This window comes from Schistocerca americana, chromosome 8 (assembly GCF_021461395.2).
Source record: "Schistocerca americana isolate TAMUIC-IGC-003095 chromosome 8, iqSchAmer2.1, whole genome shotgun sequence".
Taxonomy (NCBI): domain Eukaryota; kingdom Metazoa; phylum Arthropoda; class Insecta; order Orthoptera; family Acrididae; genus Schistocerca; species Schistocerca americana.
The window spans coordinates 448,566,976-448,583,987 of record NC_060126.1 but is presented as its reverse complement, the minus strand read 5'-3'; positions in this window follow the sequence as shown (position 1 = coordinate 448,583,987).

The following is a 17,012-nucleotide window of genomic DNA, read 5'->3' as shown; positions in this document are numbered from 1 at the left end:
TTCACATAAAATGCTTTCAATGATTAGTTTATACAAAAAAAGACACCAACAGGTGACATCTTTTCAGGAAAAGCAGTCCATCAGTGGCACCCAGTAAAGTTTAGCAGGTACACCCAGCAACAAGTCACATTAGTTCAGTAGAAGCAATCCATCAGAGGCACCCAGCAATGTTGAGTAGGTGCAGACACCGACAAGTGATATCATTTCAGTAGAAGCAGTCCATCAGCCGCACCCAGCAATGTTGAGCAGGTGCAGACACCGACAAGTGACATCATTTCAGTAGAAGCAGTCCATCAGCCGCACCCAGCAATGTTAAGCAGGTGCAGACACCGGCAAGTGACTTCATTTCAGTAGAAGCAGTTCCATCTGTGGCACCCAGTAAAGTTGAGCAGGTGCACACAGCAACAAGTCACATTAGTTCAGTAGAATCAGTCCATCAGTGGCACCCAGCAATGTTGAGTAGGTGCAGACAGCAACAAGTGACATCATTTCCATACAAGTAGTCCATCAGTTGCACCTAGCAATGATGAGCAGGTCCAGTGAGCAGTCCATGATATTCACTATCACTAATCACACTGTTCATCAGCAGAAACTAAACATGTCCTAGTGACACCAATCATGTAGATAAAGTACAAGTGACAGTCCATAATATTCTCTATCACTGATCACTCAGTTCATCAGCAGAAATTAACCATTCCTAAGTGTCACACATTACGTTGAAAAGTGCAGGTAACAGTTCATAATATTTACCATCACTAATCAGACAGTTCAAGCATGAACAATAGTTTGAATACACATACAAATGCTTTTACACTAAACATATAAATTCTAATAAACACACAAATGATTTCAGATAATTGTCATATTAACTATTACAAATACTCAAATATCAGTAAACCTATAATATTTATGGGTGTCAGTGCAAGCCACTACAAACAAATACAATAATATTCAGGAGATAGGTGGGTACGATTAGGAAAGGAAAAGACACAAAACACACTCACTCATCTTTCATCCACATTAAGTACTACTGTGTAATTGAATGGTGTTAACTGTGTAAATGTAATTCTGTCAAAATCTGATGTGCATCATGTGTATCAAGTAGTAGTGGCAGCAATGTATCACAGTCAATAATAGTTAAGTCAACGTCATAGTCATCATGTCAAGACCAATGTTTGCGAAGCCAGATCAAATGTACTGTTGTTGAACAACTGTCAGTGAGCCAAGATATGCAAATACTTCCTCTCTTCAAAAAAAAAAAAATATATACTGCTTAGTGATTTACAAGGTGTGTGTATAGACTATCTTCCTTCTACTTTAGTGTTCTAGTCTGCTATCTTCATCCTCCTTGTTCCATAAGACCAACAAAAAAAATATGCATCTCACTTACTTTACCTCTTATACACCAAAACTCCAATAAGCATCAGCATCACAATCTCAATAATACCTCTTCAATACGTCGATACATATAAACCTCATCATTAATAGCATTTACCTTACCTCTTGTCCACAAAAACTCCAATAATCATCAACTTCATATAATCTCTATACCTCAATAATACCTCAATAATACCTCTTCAATACGTCGATAAATATGAACCTTATTGCCAATATCATCTCACTTCCAACACAACTCCTTCCTCTAGTCAGTCTCCTCGAACAAGTACAGATGAAATCATAGTGCAAACTTCAGTTCATCATCCCATACAATCTGAAGACACATTGTCAACACACAACCTCTGTGTAATCCATCTGACCCAAATCTTCTGCTCATTATGAATTATAAACGAAAGAAAAGCATACATGATCTCTAACAGACTTAGTTCGCATAACTCTCAGTAATTAAGTACGATTACGGAATGTGAATGATCACAATATTTCACAGTGTGTACACCACTTCAAGAATTATGGCAGAAGGAAACATGTGGAGTATTTCTTGTATCAAGTGTCACTTCCTATTTCAATTGCTCACGAAAAATGCAGTGTAATAACTGTCAATGGTCTAAACCTAGTTTCGGTATGTCATGTCGTTAGCTTCCTTCCTATTAGCATAAATTTATACAGCTTCCATAAAACCTCCAGCTCATGTGACTTCAACGAAGTTCTTTGTACCAATGTCGTTCGTCGAATTATAGCAGTTCATTTTCTTATCTTAAAATATAAGGCACTGAGCGTAAGCAAAACAAGCAATAGCGAGTAAATATACCAGTAGTGAACAGAATGTCAAAAAGTGGATGCAGCACAAATCCTACAACGAGGCTCTGCCAAGCGAACAATCTATAATTAATCCAATAGCGTGACCTAAACTCTATGTTCATACACACTATATCAGCATTTCTATATACCAAATTAAAGAGTAGTTATGACAACAACAGATATGTATAAATATGCAATCCATACGCAAAGCAGTAAACATGTCATTAGCATCATATCAGCATAAGCAAATAAATGTTCATATGTCATCCTAATAAGTAAACATGAAGGCGCAAGCAGATAAATCACAAAGTATAAATTACATACCTAACCACATCAGCACAATTAATCAGGTGACAATTATAATTTAAATAAATAAGCACAGCAGGTACATAATTAAAAAAAAATATGACATCAGTGAAAAAGCATAGCAGCCAAGCGATGCATAATATACACAAGTTACAACCCAGTTCATTAATAATCATTGTCAAAATCAGTTAACGTACGCAAGCACGTCGCTTCACAAGTAGTTTCATAGAACATGAAATTTAGCACAAAGTATGAATCACGTAATTGCGAGCAGCAAATTACGTCTAAAGTACGTACCTAAGTGGAAATATGTTACTTGAAAAATAAACTCAATTAATAGCTACCCTTTTTAGTTTATTAGTTTCTTCTTGGAAATTACATTCTTCCTGAAAATTTCTCGATAGCAAGTCCTCTTAACGTCGGAGACACACAGAATTTACCTGAAGTTCTTAAATATTTTATACAACCGTATCCTGGAAAACACTGAATGTTAATAACATAATTCATCAAGTCACTATAGCTTTATACTGAATTTAGTCGGAGAAATTAGACTGTGTATTTGTTTACGGCTGTCAGTGCATTCGCACTGAGCGCTCGATCAGCTGTAGGCGCGTGACGTGGGAAGCAATTGTTCGCGGTCAACGACTGCCTTGTGCGGCGCGCAGACTTGACTGTTGCTTTGAGTATGTGCCGCCGCCAAAACACAGCGCGGTATCCTTGTACTCTCCGCATGTTTACATCTAGCTGTTAGTTTCTCTAAAGTATGTCATTCCACAAAAATTTTTCAAAAGTATATCATTCCACAAAAATTTTGGAAACTACGAACCTCACGCTTTGTGGTAGGAACAGCATAATTACGAATAGCGTCTAATTTCTCTGGATCAGGAAGAATACCTTCTGTAGAAATAATGTGACCGAGAAATTTCACCTGAGAACGACCAAATTCAGATTTTTTTAAGTTCACTGTAATGCCAACTTTTGCAAAAATACGTAATAATGAATCCAAAATTTTGTTGTGCTCACTCCAAGAATGTTTAGCAATAAGAATATCGTCAACATATGAAGTAATATTGTTATGAAGATAAACAGGTAACATTTCGTTTAAACTAGGAATGAATGCTGCAGAAAATATATTAAGTCCAAACGGTAATTTCTGAAATCTCTTTTGGGTAAAATCGTCATATCCGGTTATTGTTTACTTACTCACTAGATAGATTGATAGTCGAAGAGTTGGTTTGACAGATGCAAAGAATAGTGAAAGAGTAGGCAGCGGTGCAGAAAACTAAAAGAGAAATAGCACCACTACAGCTCGGGGCCCTATGCTCGCTACGGCACATATTCACTTAGAGTAGTGAATCCCCTGAGGACTTTAATAGCCGCACATAATTTCCAGTTTGTGACTTTGTGGCACATCTGGCGGAAGTGCGTACGTAAATTGATCTAACCATGCACATGGATGTATGTCACTCTTAGAATTGCGAAATATCTTAATCTTCCGAACAGTTAAGAAGTGTTTATAGTCAATGTTTTCGCCTCGTGGCGACAAAGACCTACCGCGTCTGTCCCAGTCACAATGACGATTATTGTTAAATTCACGCGCCTGGCGCTCTCTTGTTGCATCGCGTAAATGAAACAAATTATTTTCTTCACACCCTTCTGCTAAACTAACACTTGTCAATTTATCTGAGATCTCCTCAACTCTTTCCGATGAATCACTTAATTGTTCTTTCTGTTTATTTACGTCTTCTGTAAATGTCGCGACTCGGGTATCGGTGTTGTCACATTTAGTAGTTAACTGTTCACACTGTTGCGTTAAGTTATCTATTCTGTCATTTGGTACGGATTCCTCGATTCTTTCAATTATTTCTTTCTTATCGTTTGCACGTTGTAAATTTAACTCTGAAAATTTTTGTACTATCACGCGATCTCTTTCTTCCTGTTCTCTATCCTGTTCCCTTTGTCTGATCTCTACTGCAATTAATCTATTATTGTGAGCATTCAAAATCGGTTGTACTTCTTCTCTGATTTCTTTCTTTAATTCATCTTTCATATTTTTGAAACATGTCCCTATTCGTGAATCTATCCGTGTTTCCAAAGTTCCCATCTCTGTTTTAATTGTTCCTATCTCTGTTTTTAATTCAGATCCTAACTGTGATCCAAGTGAGTCTAACCGTGTTTCCATTGTTCCCATTTGTGATCCCAGTAAGTCTAATCGTTTTTCCATTGTTCCCATTTGTGAGTCTAACCGTGTTTTTAATTCTGATCCCAAATTTAATATCACACCCATCAACTGCTCCATGTTAAATGGTTCAGAATTCTTTTCGCCCCTAACATTTCCCACAAAACTAACTTCCTTCTGCATAGCCATAAGGCTATCTGTGTTCGATACTATTCCAGAATCTTCTGTCGTTAATCTCGGATTCTGTGAATTTTCTGATTGAGAAAAATTTTGAAATGGTTCCGGACTATTTTCCCGACTTATTACATTGTTTTCCACCTCATTATCCATCATACTGTTTTCCTCTGTTGGCGAGTTCGCCATATTAACAATTTCGTCATTCTCACTATTCATCATTTTCGCCTTTTTCATCGATCGCGTAATCATTTACAAAACAAAAAAATTCGTCACTGTACGAAAATTACACACAATGACTCTTTATCTCCAACAATACCATTTACATAAAATGTTTCCCTCAAACACGATTAACGAACAATTGAAATAATTGCACAAAATTGTCAAACGCGTATACAAGGCAATAAAAGTTAAATTTCGAAAAATACCATTAGAAGAATGCCAATTACCAAATCTACACATGCAAAATAGACTACAATTACTAAACTACAAATTACTACAACAATACTACCGTCTACTATTTTCACAATCAGAAGAATTCCAAGGGACGATCCGAAGCAGCGGTCGCCACGTGCATGGGGGCTTAATTAAATATGATTGAAATTTTTTTTAGTTTTTAGTAGCTGTATGTCCGATTACGCTATTCTCGTAAACGGTTGGCCTTGACTAGAATTATTACGCAATCTGACTGCAACAAACAATGAAAGAAAATTATCATTTTTATACGATCTAACAGGCATAGGGCGATTTATATATCTATGGTGCTGGTGTGAACTTGTTTTCTTCTACGGTCTGCTTCCGTGGTTCCCGCCACTTTGGTGTTGTGCCGCGGTCCGCTCAGTCGTCTACCTGTCCATCGCCGCGGGCAAGAGGGCCGCACAGGAGGGCCCCGTCAACGACGCCAGGCGTTGCACGCGTCTTCCGGCTTCTCCACCGCGCACCATCTCTCATCCCTCGGCCTGGATCTCCATACGCAACAGTTGTCATCTTAGTAGGTCGTCATAAATGCTAATATAGGCGTTATGATTGAATTCGCTTTGTTCGTTGAGGATTAAATCCGGATCTTTATTTTTGTGGGTGTATATTTCGATCTCTTCTAAAATGTTAAGGAACCGTCCCTTGTGAGCTCTATGCAGGATGTCTAAGTTGTTTTCAATATTCGTGACTGAGTGCTTTGTCGCAGCCATATGCGCCCCAAAAGCTGTTTTGTTTTGAGAGTAGGTGTGCTCCCTGAATCTGGTTTCAAAGTTCCTACCAGTCTGCCCTATATATTGTTTACAGCAGTCATTACATTTGATTTTATATACACCTGAATCCTGAAATTTGTTCCTACTATTACATATTCTATGCCGGAGCTTCAATTTTAACGTGTTATTTGTTCGGAATCCTATTTTAACGTCGGATTTACGAAAGCATCTTTCAATTTTGTCTGCAATTCTTCCATTGTAAGTGAGAGCTACATATTTTTTCTTGTTGTTCCTCTTAACTGCTACTTGCCTTCCTTCTGTTTGTTCCATTTGCCTCTTCTTTATCTTCCTATAAATATTCATCACCTGCTTACACGTATATCCGTTCGCTACGGCCACTTGTTTTAAAATACTTAACTCCTTTTCTACTTCGTGTTGGCTTAGTGGCAATCTTAGTAGCCTGTATACCATCGAAGTAAAATATGCCCATTTGTATCGCGGTGGGTGACAAGAGCGCTCGTTGATAACTAGATCTGTACACGTAGGTTTTCTGAATATGCTAAAGTCATGCTTCCCATTTTTCTTTATTAGTGTTAAATCTAAGTAATCTATACGGTTGTTTTCTTCAAATTCCATGGTGAATCTAATTTTCGGGTGTTGAGAGCTCATTTTTTGTGCTAAGTTTTCGATATCATTTTTATCTCCTTTGTATAATAAAATAGAGTCGTCCACATATCTCCTGTAATATACAATTTTCTCAGCGATATTAGGATTTTCATCAAAGAATTTGTTTTCTAAGTGATTTACAAAAATGTCAGCCAGCGTCCCAGCTAAACTGTTCCCCATTGCCAGCCCGTCTTTCTGTTGATAAATTTTACCATTGAAAGTAAAGTAATTGAACGACAAGACATGTTCCAACATTTCCACTAGTTCAATCACTTCCCCCAGTGCCAATTTACCATGAGTGAGGAGATTGTTCTTAATGATCTCAATCGTTTCTTTTACGGGAATGTTTGTGTACAGATTGGTGACATCCAATGAAGCTAGTGACGCATTCTGAGGTATAAGTACGTCTTTAATTTGCTCGGCAAATTCGTAGCTGTTGCTAATGTTGAAAGTCCGACGATATGTATATGCCGCCTTCAATCTGTTATTTAGCTCTTTATTTAATTTATAACTTGGGCTGCTGGTGTTATTAACGATTGGGCGAATCGATTTTTCAATTTTATGGAGCTTTATTTGTGATCGTAATTCGGGGATTCGCGGATTCATTACTTTCACTTTAAACTTTTCCTCCTCTGTGAATAGAAACACACTGTTTTCTATTTGCTTCCTTATTTCTGTTTGAAATTTCTTGGTTGGATCTTTCTTGACTTCTACTATTCCGTTTTCCATAAAGAACTTTTCAGTTTTCTCTATATAGTCTGTATCGTGTATTAAAACCATAGTGCCGCCCTTATCTGCCTTTGTGACGATAGCCTTACGTGATTCTAACTTATTATTCAAGCCCTTAAGAGTTAGTAGTTCGTTTCTGTTCTTGTGAGCGGAGTGCATTTCATCTATAATCGACTTCTTTACTTTAATTGCCGTGTTTGTCTGTTCGTATCTATTCATATTTGCGATATCACATGCAATTTTCACTTCTGCGACAGTCTTTTTTATTGTATTTGAGTTAATTGCGGGATTTAGGTTATATTGCAGGCCTTTATTTAAAAGATTCTGCTCATCTTTTGTTAATTCTATCTCAGTTAAGTTCACGACCCTCTCACAAAAAGTATGCAACTTTTTATACGCCGTTTCGTTATCAGTATTAAAATCTACACCTAGGTTAAAAAGCTTCTTCTGATGTCTGTTTAGAGTTAATTCTCGCTCCCTGCCAATTCTATTTTCAATATGGCTGCGACAAAGCACTCAGTCACGAATATTGAAAACAACTTAGACATCCTGCATAGAGCTCACAAGGGACGGTTCCTTAACATTTTAGAAGAGATCGAAATATACACCCACAAAAATAAAGATCCGGATTTAATCCTCAACGAACAAAGCGAATTCAATCATAACGCCTATTTTAGCATTTATGACGACCTACTAAGATGACAACTGTTGCGTATGGAGATCCAGGCCGAGGGATGAGAGATGGTGCGCGGTGGAGAAGCCGGAAGACGCGTGCAACGCCTGGCGTCGTTGACGGGGCCCTCCTATGCGGCCCTCTTGCCCGCGGCGATGGACAGCAGACGACTGAGCGGACCGCGGCACAACACCAAAGTGGCGGGAACCACGGAAGCAGACCGTAGAAGAAAACAAGTTCACACCAGCACCATAGATATATAAATCGCCCTATGCCTGTTAGATCGTATAAAAATGATAATTTTACTGTTTTTTTAATCCTGACAAGTACAGATTTTAGCTTTGACATCTACATATTTTAATTAAGTATTTTTAATATAAAAAAGATCTACTCAATACAGTATGTGCAAATGGAATGTAACAAATGTACCAGACGCCACCTGTCGGTAATAGTGTTATAATTAATATAAATGACGTGCACTCTGCCAACCAATTTTATGTGACGTAGCATGTGAAAGTTGCTGAATTGGACGGGTTACTCCTGTAACTTAAATATCAGGTACGTTCTGGTACATTTGATGTTGACAAGATAGGATGAAAAAGATTTGCTTTCGTGAAATAGTAAATTAGTATAATTATTATTTACAGATCTGAAGATGGTTCTGAATGAACCGAAACCGGTCATATGAATAATAAAAAAAATTTGCAATCAAGACGGATTTAAAGTAACATTATACACTCTATAAGGTACATTACATATATACAATTGTGGGCAATTGGGAATGTGAGTCTCACGGGAAACGTGCAAGGGATAAGTCCCTGCAGTCGCGCTATCCATCTGCGTCCTCGTTGTCTCAGATGGATAGAGCGTCTGCCATGTAAGCAGGAGATCCCGGGTTCGAGTCCCGGTCGGGGCACACATTTTCAGCTGTCCACATCGAGGTATATCAACAACACCTGTCGGCAGCTAAGGGTTTCAGTTAGTCATCATTTATTCCAGGGAAAAGCTGCACGGTCATCAACAGTATTCTGTTCTTTCGAGAACAGTTACTGTCTTCATATACCTAAGTATTTAGTTAATTTACAGCCTTTAGATCTGTGTGATTCATCGTATAACCGAAATTCAGCGGATTCCTTTTGGTACCCATGTGGATGACCTCACACTTTTCATTACTTAGGGACAATTATCACTTTTCGCACCACAGAGACCTCTTGTATAATCATTTTGCAACTTCTTCTGATGACTTTATAAGAGGGTAAATGACAGCATCATGGGTATTGGTGTGACTTGCGCAACTTTCAACGCTTTAGGTACGGATCTTTCAACGAGAGATTGGTTGTATGTTATTGCTAAAACCGAGCTATTGTATCTGCAGGCGCTGAGAGGAACCTGTCTGGTATACAGTCAGGACCGGAGGCCTTGGCTTTAAGGGATTTAAGCTGCTTTGCTACACCGAGGATATCTTACTTATGTTGTCTGTTGTTTTCGGTCCGAATTCTGAAATATTTACTGCGTCTTCTTTGGTGAAGGAATTTCAGAAAATCGTATTTAGCAACTCTCTTTTAATGGCACTGTTATCAGTGACATCTCCATTGTTATCACGCAGTGAAAGTATTAATTGCGTCTTTCCCCTGGTGTATTTTACATACAGCCAGAATCTCTTTTGATTTTCTGCCAGTTTCGAGACAGAGTTTTGTTGTGGAAGCCATTAAAAGCACCATGTATTAAAGCCCACGCTAAATTTCGAGCTTCAGTAAAACATCGCCAATATTGGAGCTTTCGTATTCTTTTAAATTTAGCGTCCTTTTTTGGTTGCTTCTGCAACAGTGTTCTGACCTGTATTATGTACCATGAGGGATCAGTAATATCTCTTATTAATTTATTTGGAGTAAATCTCTCAATTGCCATCGATAGCACTTTTTTATATGTAAACCACGTCTGGTCTGAGCTTACATGGTCAGACTGGAAGGAGTGGCGACTGTCTCTTAGAAAGGCGTCAAGCGAATTTTTATCTACTTTTTTAAATACTTATATTCTGCGTATATTTTTGGTGAATTTGGATGTCACGGTATTCAGCTTTACTATAATGAATGGTCACTAATGTATATTATCTGTCATGATGTTCCTTATTTGCTAGGGATTATTTTTTGTTTAGAGTCAAACATGTTTTCCCAACCATTTACACTTCAAATGGGATCCTGAACTACCTGTTCAAAAGTATTTTCGGAGAAAGCATTCAGTACGGCAGTTCACCAAAATGTCGAGGTAACTGAAGTCACCGCCAATTATAACAGTGTGAGTGGGGCAGCTATTTGCAATGGGACTCAAGTTTTCTTTGAACAGTCCAGCAACCGTATCATCTCAGTCAGATGAGGAGGGGGCTGGGGGGGGGGGGGAGGGGGAGGAAGATAAGGAGGCAGCTAGTAAAAGGAACCAGTTATTAATTTATTCCGGTTGTCAAGTATTACCTCTATCCATACTTACAGGAACTATCTACTTCAGTTGGACTACAATGTAAACCATTTCCGACAGCAATAAATTTTTTACCACCAACTGTATTTAATCTATCTTTTCTGAACACGCATAGGTCCTTTGTAAAAATTTAGGCTGCAAATAAAACTCTCTGCGTAAGAAATTAAATGTGAAATGTTGATCAAACACACCTGATAATTAATTTTCAAAAGCAACACCGAACCCTCCATGATCGTATTATGTCCTGACTGTACTGTAACTGGCCCTAACGGATTTTTGCGGCTTATCTGTGGCAACAGAAGCTCGATACTGTTCGAATGATAAACTTAAATGTGCAGCCCAGCAGCAAGCAAGCTAAATGGCAAAGGAAAGACTTGCACAGGGCAGTATAGAGACATGAAACTGCTTTGAGTACCTCATGCTTCAGTCCTACTGTGTCTTTCGAAGCGCCATGCGGCGACACACACAATGAGAAAATAGGAAATTCTTTCGTGGGGAGACAGTGGTGAAATTTGAACTTGCTAAATGATTAAGGAAAAATTAACCTTTAAGAAACTGCATCGCAAAACAAATTCATTGATTATTGCAATCACATTTACAAAATTTATTTTTTACAACAAGGATTACTCCGTCAAGTGATTAATTACTAAAAATGGTAAAGGAGTGCTAAATCTATAGCCTGCGCGTGCAAGCCATGTAAATAAAAAGTTTTACTTAATGACTTCTCAACAAAGAATCAAAGTAACCTGAAATAATAGAAAAAATCGTACAACAACAACAATACTTTTCATTATTCAAACACATCATAATTATGTACAATCAAGCAATGCAGCAACAAATTAATCTTTGCCGAATCAAACTTCACATTTCGTGCTTCCCTGTTCCTTTACCCTGTGCGCAGTAGAAGATATACATAGGGCTCACGCACTAGCTTCTCTTAGAGTGCTGCCGCAAAGATAATGTTACTGACAACCAAAAGATCACAGTACTTGTACTCAGAACGACTGTGGCGTAACATATCGACTATTGAAAACATCTGTTTGAAAAATATACAGTATACACGTACGAAAGATGACTCATCCAATGAAAACAGAGTTTACATTGCTTTCCTTGGATACCGAAAAATAAACTATACACCTTACACTTTCAAAGGAACCATCCTGGCATTTGCTTAGAGCTATTTACGGACATCATGGAAAACCTAAATCTGGACGTTCGGAGGCTGATTTGAACCGTCGTCCGCCCGGAAAATGGGGAGTTGATGCTGTGAAGTTCATCACCACCCACACCCACATACCTACACACCCACACACCCACACACAGACAGACACACGCGCCATAATCATCCACACTCATAAGATACACAGACAAAATTCTTGCACAATGCAAATAAAGAGGCCAAATCTTTTCCGATTAGGCGGTTTAACTTAACAGTTCGCGATACCCCAGTCATCCATTCCATATGGGTTTCAAAAAAAAAATTTCACCTACAATTACATTCTATGACACGCTCAGAAGCGGTTCACCCCTGCTTTGGCAATCTTTAGATGCAACTGGTACTGGGGAAACTATACTTTCATTACATCCTTTGTCATATGAGCATAAGAGCATGATATAGTGATGGTGTGGCTAACACCATGTTATCGAACAACTGAATTCAATGGACAAGTTACTACTAGCACAAATTGATGTAGTTCATTGCATGTCTAAAAAAGAATACGTGTTTTCTCCTCGTAAATTTATTAGCTCCTAGAAGCAGAAACTGACTAGGGAATATTTAAATCGCTAGAAGCCGAATATCTTCGGCAGTGACTTCACCGACAGGCCGTGGATATTTGTAGGGATGTATTTACTGTTTTACTTGCACTGAACCGCCACCGTGACGTGGTGGAGGAAACTTTACATCTGTACATTTGGACATGGTATCAGATGAAGTCTGTTACCGTAAGAGAGTCACTTCCACTTAGGAAGAAACAAAGGAAAACAAACACAACGGACGTGACTCTTGAGAGTTAATGTGTTTATGTCATAAACCACTTATATCTACGGCCTATACCGCAATGTACGTAAACGGCTGTTATGAAGTGCTCCGTTTGTCAAGTGCTGTGTTATCTGTACAGGTGACACAGTCCACTTCATAGCAAAAGTTGAGCTGAGCCATTGTTCTCGTCCCATTAAGTAGTTATTACTTTCTCAAGCCGTTTAACAAGAATTGCAGTGTTGTGTTGCACGGCTATTTCAGGTTGTACTTCATTCGTCTTTTAGTTATGGAAGTACGATGTTAAACACAGAAAAAGAGGGATGCACATGTAAGGCATGGCAAGTCCAAGACAGGCACTTCAGACGATGTGTTTTTCGCACAATCACTAGCGTCAGACTTTTGCTCCCAGAGCCCAATGACGCCGAAATTCGCCGCACTATCCTAAGGGATACGTTCGTCGTACTTCCCGCATTGATTTCTATTGTTATTCCCGCAGTTGCTTGTCTGTTAGCAGTGACAACTCTATGGAAACACCGCTGCTCTCGGTCGTTAAGTGAAGGCCGTCAGCCACTGTGTTGTGATGCCTGAAATCTGGTATTCTCGGCACACTCTTGACTCTGTGAATCTCGGAATATTGAATTCCCTAATGATTTCCGAAATAGAATGTTCCATGCGTCTATTTCTAACAACCATTCGCGTTCAGAGTCTGTTAGTTCTCGTCGTCGGAAACTTCATCACATAGGATCGCCTGAGTACGAATGATAGCGCTACCAATGCACTGCCGTTTTACACTTCGTGTACGCGATACTTCTGCCGTCAGTATCTGTGCTCATCGGTGTACCACGACTTTCGTCACCTCAGTGTGTATGATGTGCCTTCGTATATTCTACAAGGCTCCTACCTGACACCCGCCTTTCCCCGGAGTATCTGAAACACTTTGTGCCTTGTGCCCAGCCGCCATGGAGAAATGTGGAAAAATTTCCTGAAAATTTTCTGAATTGAAGTATTTCCTTTTTGTTGGTGTTAGTTACTCGTTGGAAGCGTACTCCTGCGACTCTCACCAGTTGGACTAAGTACTCTTCCCACGGCCGGACACCTCTAGCAAGTCACGCTAGCACGCGTCGCCTGCAGTACAGTACAAGGCACCAATAGCAAGCGTCGCATGAGCCTTCGGAGGTAGAGACGCTCTTTCTCTTCAGCACCGACAACACGCAGCCTCTTCCTGCTCCTCCATAACTGATTTAGGCTGGTTTCTCCGAGCTGCTGGTAGCATGCCCACCCACCTGAGTCTCGCCCTTCGTGTGCCGTATCATTAATTACATGTTCTCTACGTGGCAAATCTTCCTTTCTCTTTCAAAATGCCAACACCTAAATTCTGAGTCTTCGGCGTCCACAACATAAATTTGTGGCCATGATTAACAATTCTCTGATGTTTTTCGGGAACAGTGATCATATATCAGTTTCTGTATAATTACGAAGTTGTTTCAGTATCTTCTTGTGGACTTGACACGCGACAGTTAACCTTACGTAGTCTTGAACACTGGAGGACAAGCTGCTGAGTAGTGTGTTTCGCAGACTGTTACTTCTTATGTTTCAGTCACTAATTACTAAAGCCAGGGAATAGACTGCAAATTACCATTTACAGTCTAACCTAATGAAGTTTCACATAACCGGCAAACAGGTACTAATGAAATGTTTTTAATTCCAGTCTTTGATCACAATATGAATTCTTTAGACGATGACCGGTTTCAGTCCGTAATGACCATCCTCAGATCTATAATATACAAATATATATACCTAGTGAGCAATGTGTCTTTCAACATAATACGTAACACAATATACTATCATACAACCAGGGAAATGTACAGAAAATACGGTAAAGCGTACCTTTTTTTACACCATGGCCTAAAGTGATAAGGCCATAATCGCATCGTCTAAACATATAAATATAATCAGCATAGCATCGTCATATAGATCTAAAATAAGGTGTAGAATAGGCCGCATCGTCCACATAGTCATAATTGCAACTGGCTACTGAAGTACAGTAGCTACCAGAAATCTGGGATGATGTAGGCAAACAGATTTCTGGTAGCTACTTACTTCAATAGCCAGTTGCAATTATGACTGGACGATTCGGCCTATTCTACACCTTATTTTAGATCTATATGATGATGCTATGCTGATTATATTTTTATTTTGACGATGCCATTATGGCCTTATCCCTTTAGGACATGGTGTAAAAAAAGGTACCTTTTACCGTGTTTTCTGCACATCTCCCTGGTTGTATGATAGTATATTGTGAAACGAATTGCTGTATTACGTTGAAAGACATACTGCTCACTAGATGTATATATTTGTATAGTATAGATCTGAGGATGGTCATTACGGACTGAAACCGGTCATCGTCTAAGAATTCATATTGTGATCAAAGACTGGAATAAAAAACATTTGACGGTATTGGATCACTCTTTGTATACTAGACCATGTCACAGTTGGTGAAACAGGTACTAGGTTTTGGGATATTAGTGTCAATATACGAATTTCACGTATTACGGCAGCACAGTTGCAATTATTAATAAATTTTCGCGCGACCAAACAATATCTATCAACTTATCACTCGATGATGGTAGGTCACATTCCATGTTATACACAGAACATTGAATATGGGAAATGCAGTACCATTACACTTCAGATATCTGGACAGGCAAATTTCGTTGGCACATATTGATCATTTTAGAGAAGTTGCAGTCAAAAGATTGCGTTACTCTCATGATTCGAATATTGCACATAAACATTACACATTTAGAAGTATAAACGTAAAACGAAGCACACGTGGACCCACGCCTATGATTACGCTTCTACTGACACATCCTGATACGTAGCCATACTGAAATGCTCTGTTTTTGCTCCGCAATCGTTTCAGCTGTATAATTTGTGTTACGTATATTTATTTCATGGCTGCGTATCATAATGATTGGTGCGAAGGGATTCTTAGTTGTGCTTGGTCTTTTGAATATGAAGTAATATGTGGTGTCTGCAAACATTGTAATCATAGTAGTGTCACATCTGCTAATAATTATTCGTCAGATTAGCTATCTAATACTTTTGCACATGAGGAAACATACTGCGAATGGTAATGCTCTGCAAACTGAAAACTGGCCATCAGCAGTAGAGTGTAGCAGGATTTGTCATAAGTAAATAGTGGATATATTTAGCGACATTTTATTCAGCAAAACTAGTACATTTCAGGGAGATGTTTTGTCAATATAAATTTATGGTTTGTGCTTGGGGCACAGATTAACGAAATTTGCACATTCTCACTGCCTTGGTAAAGTTTAACAACTGCATTCCTATTTGTCGTGTATTATTTTGTCTGGATTACTATGACGAGCTTCGGGAAAGGTAAGCTGTGATTTTTACAATACTGTTGATAAAGGTAGATGATATGCTGTAATTTCGTAAGTGTAATGAAATAGCATCTCTACTACGACGAAGTTGGAGAAGCACTTTGATGATTATGAGTGTAGTTCAGCATTTAAAACTTAACTGTTGTCCCAGAGGTTGCAAATACCGCTACAGTTGTAAAGACCTTTTATTATCACATGACCGGTTTCGGACTCTCATGCAACTGAAGTGGTATTTTCAACCTCTGGTACAATGCTCAGTATTGTTTGTAGTTAACTGTTGTCATTAATATTGCAGTTTGCGGCTTATGACAGCGAGAAAGTCGTTGTATGAGTGTGCTAACGCTACCCTGTTATGGTCATTTTAAAATATTTAAAATATCAGTACAACTATGTGGTACTTTCGCAAGTGTAATTTTAAGAGAGCGATGCCCTTACTTGATTACCACATTTTATTACTTTATTACATAAGATTTTGAGACGATGCATCTGAGCCACAAGCTTTAGCCGTTGGAAAGATGTTTCGCCTTCATTCGTTCTTATTTCCTAAGTGACAACAACTTCTTATTCCGGTCATATTTAAAGTACACTGAAGAGCCAAGGAAACTGTTATACGTGACTAAAACCGTGTGGGGCCTCAACGACCAAGCAGAAGTGCCGCAACACGACGTGGCAAGGACTCGACTAATTTCGGAAGTAGTGCTGGAGGGAATTGACACCATGAGTCCTGCAGGGCTGTCCATAAGCCCGTAAGAGTACGAGGAGGTAAAGATCTCTTCTGAAAATCTCCTTGCAAGGCATCTCAGATATGCTCAGTAATGTTCATGTCTGGGGAGTCCGGTAGCCAACGGAAGTATTTAAGCTCATAAAAGTGTCCCTTGAGCGACTCTATAGCAATTCTGGACCTGTGGAGGTGTCGCATTGTCCTGCTGGAATTGCCCAAGTCCGTCGGAATGCACAATGACACATGAATGGATGCAGGTGATCAGACAGATTGCTTACGTACGTGTCACCTGTCAGAGTCGTACGTAGACGTATCAGACGT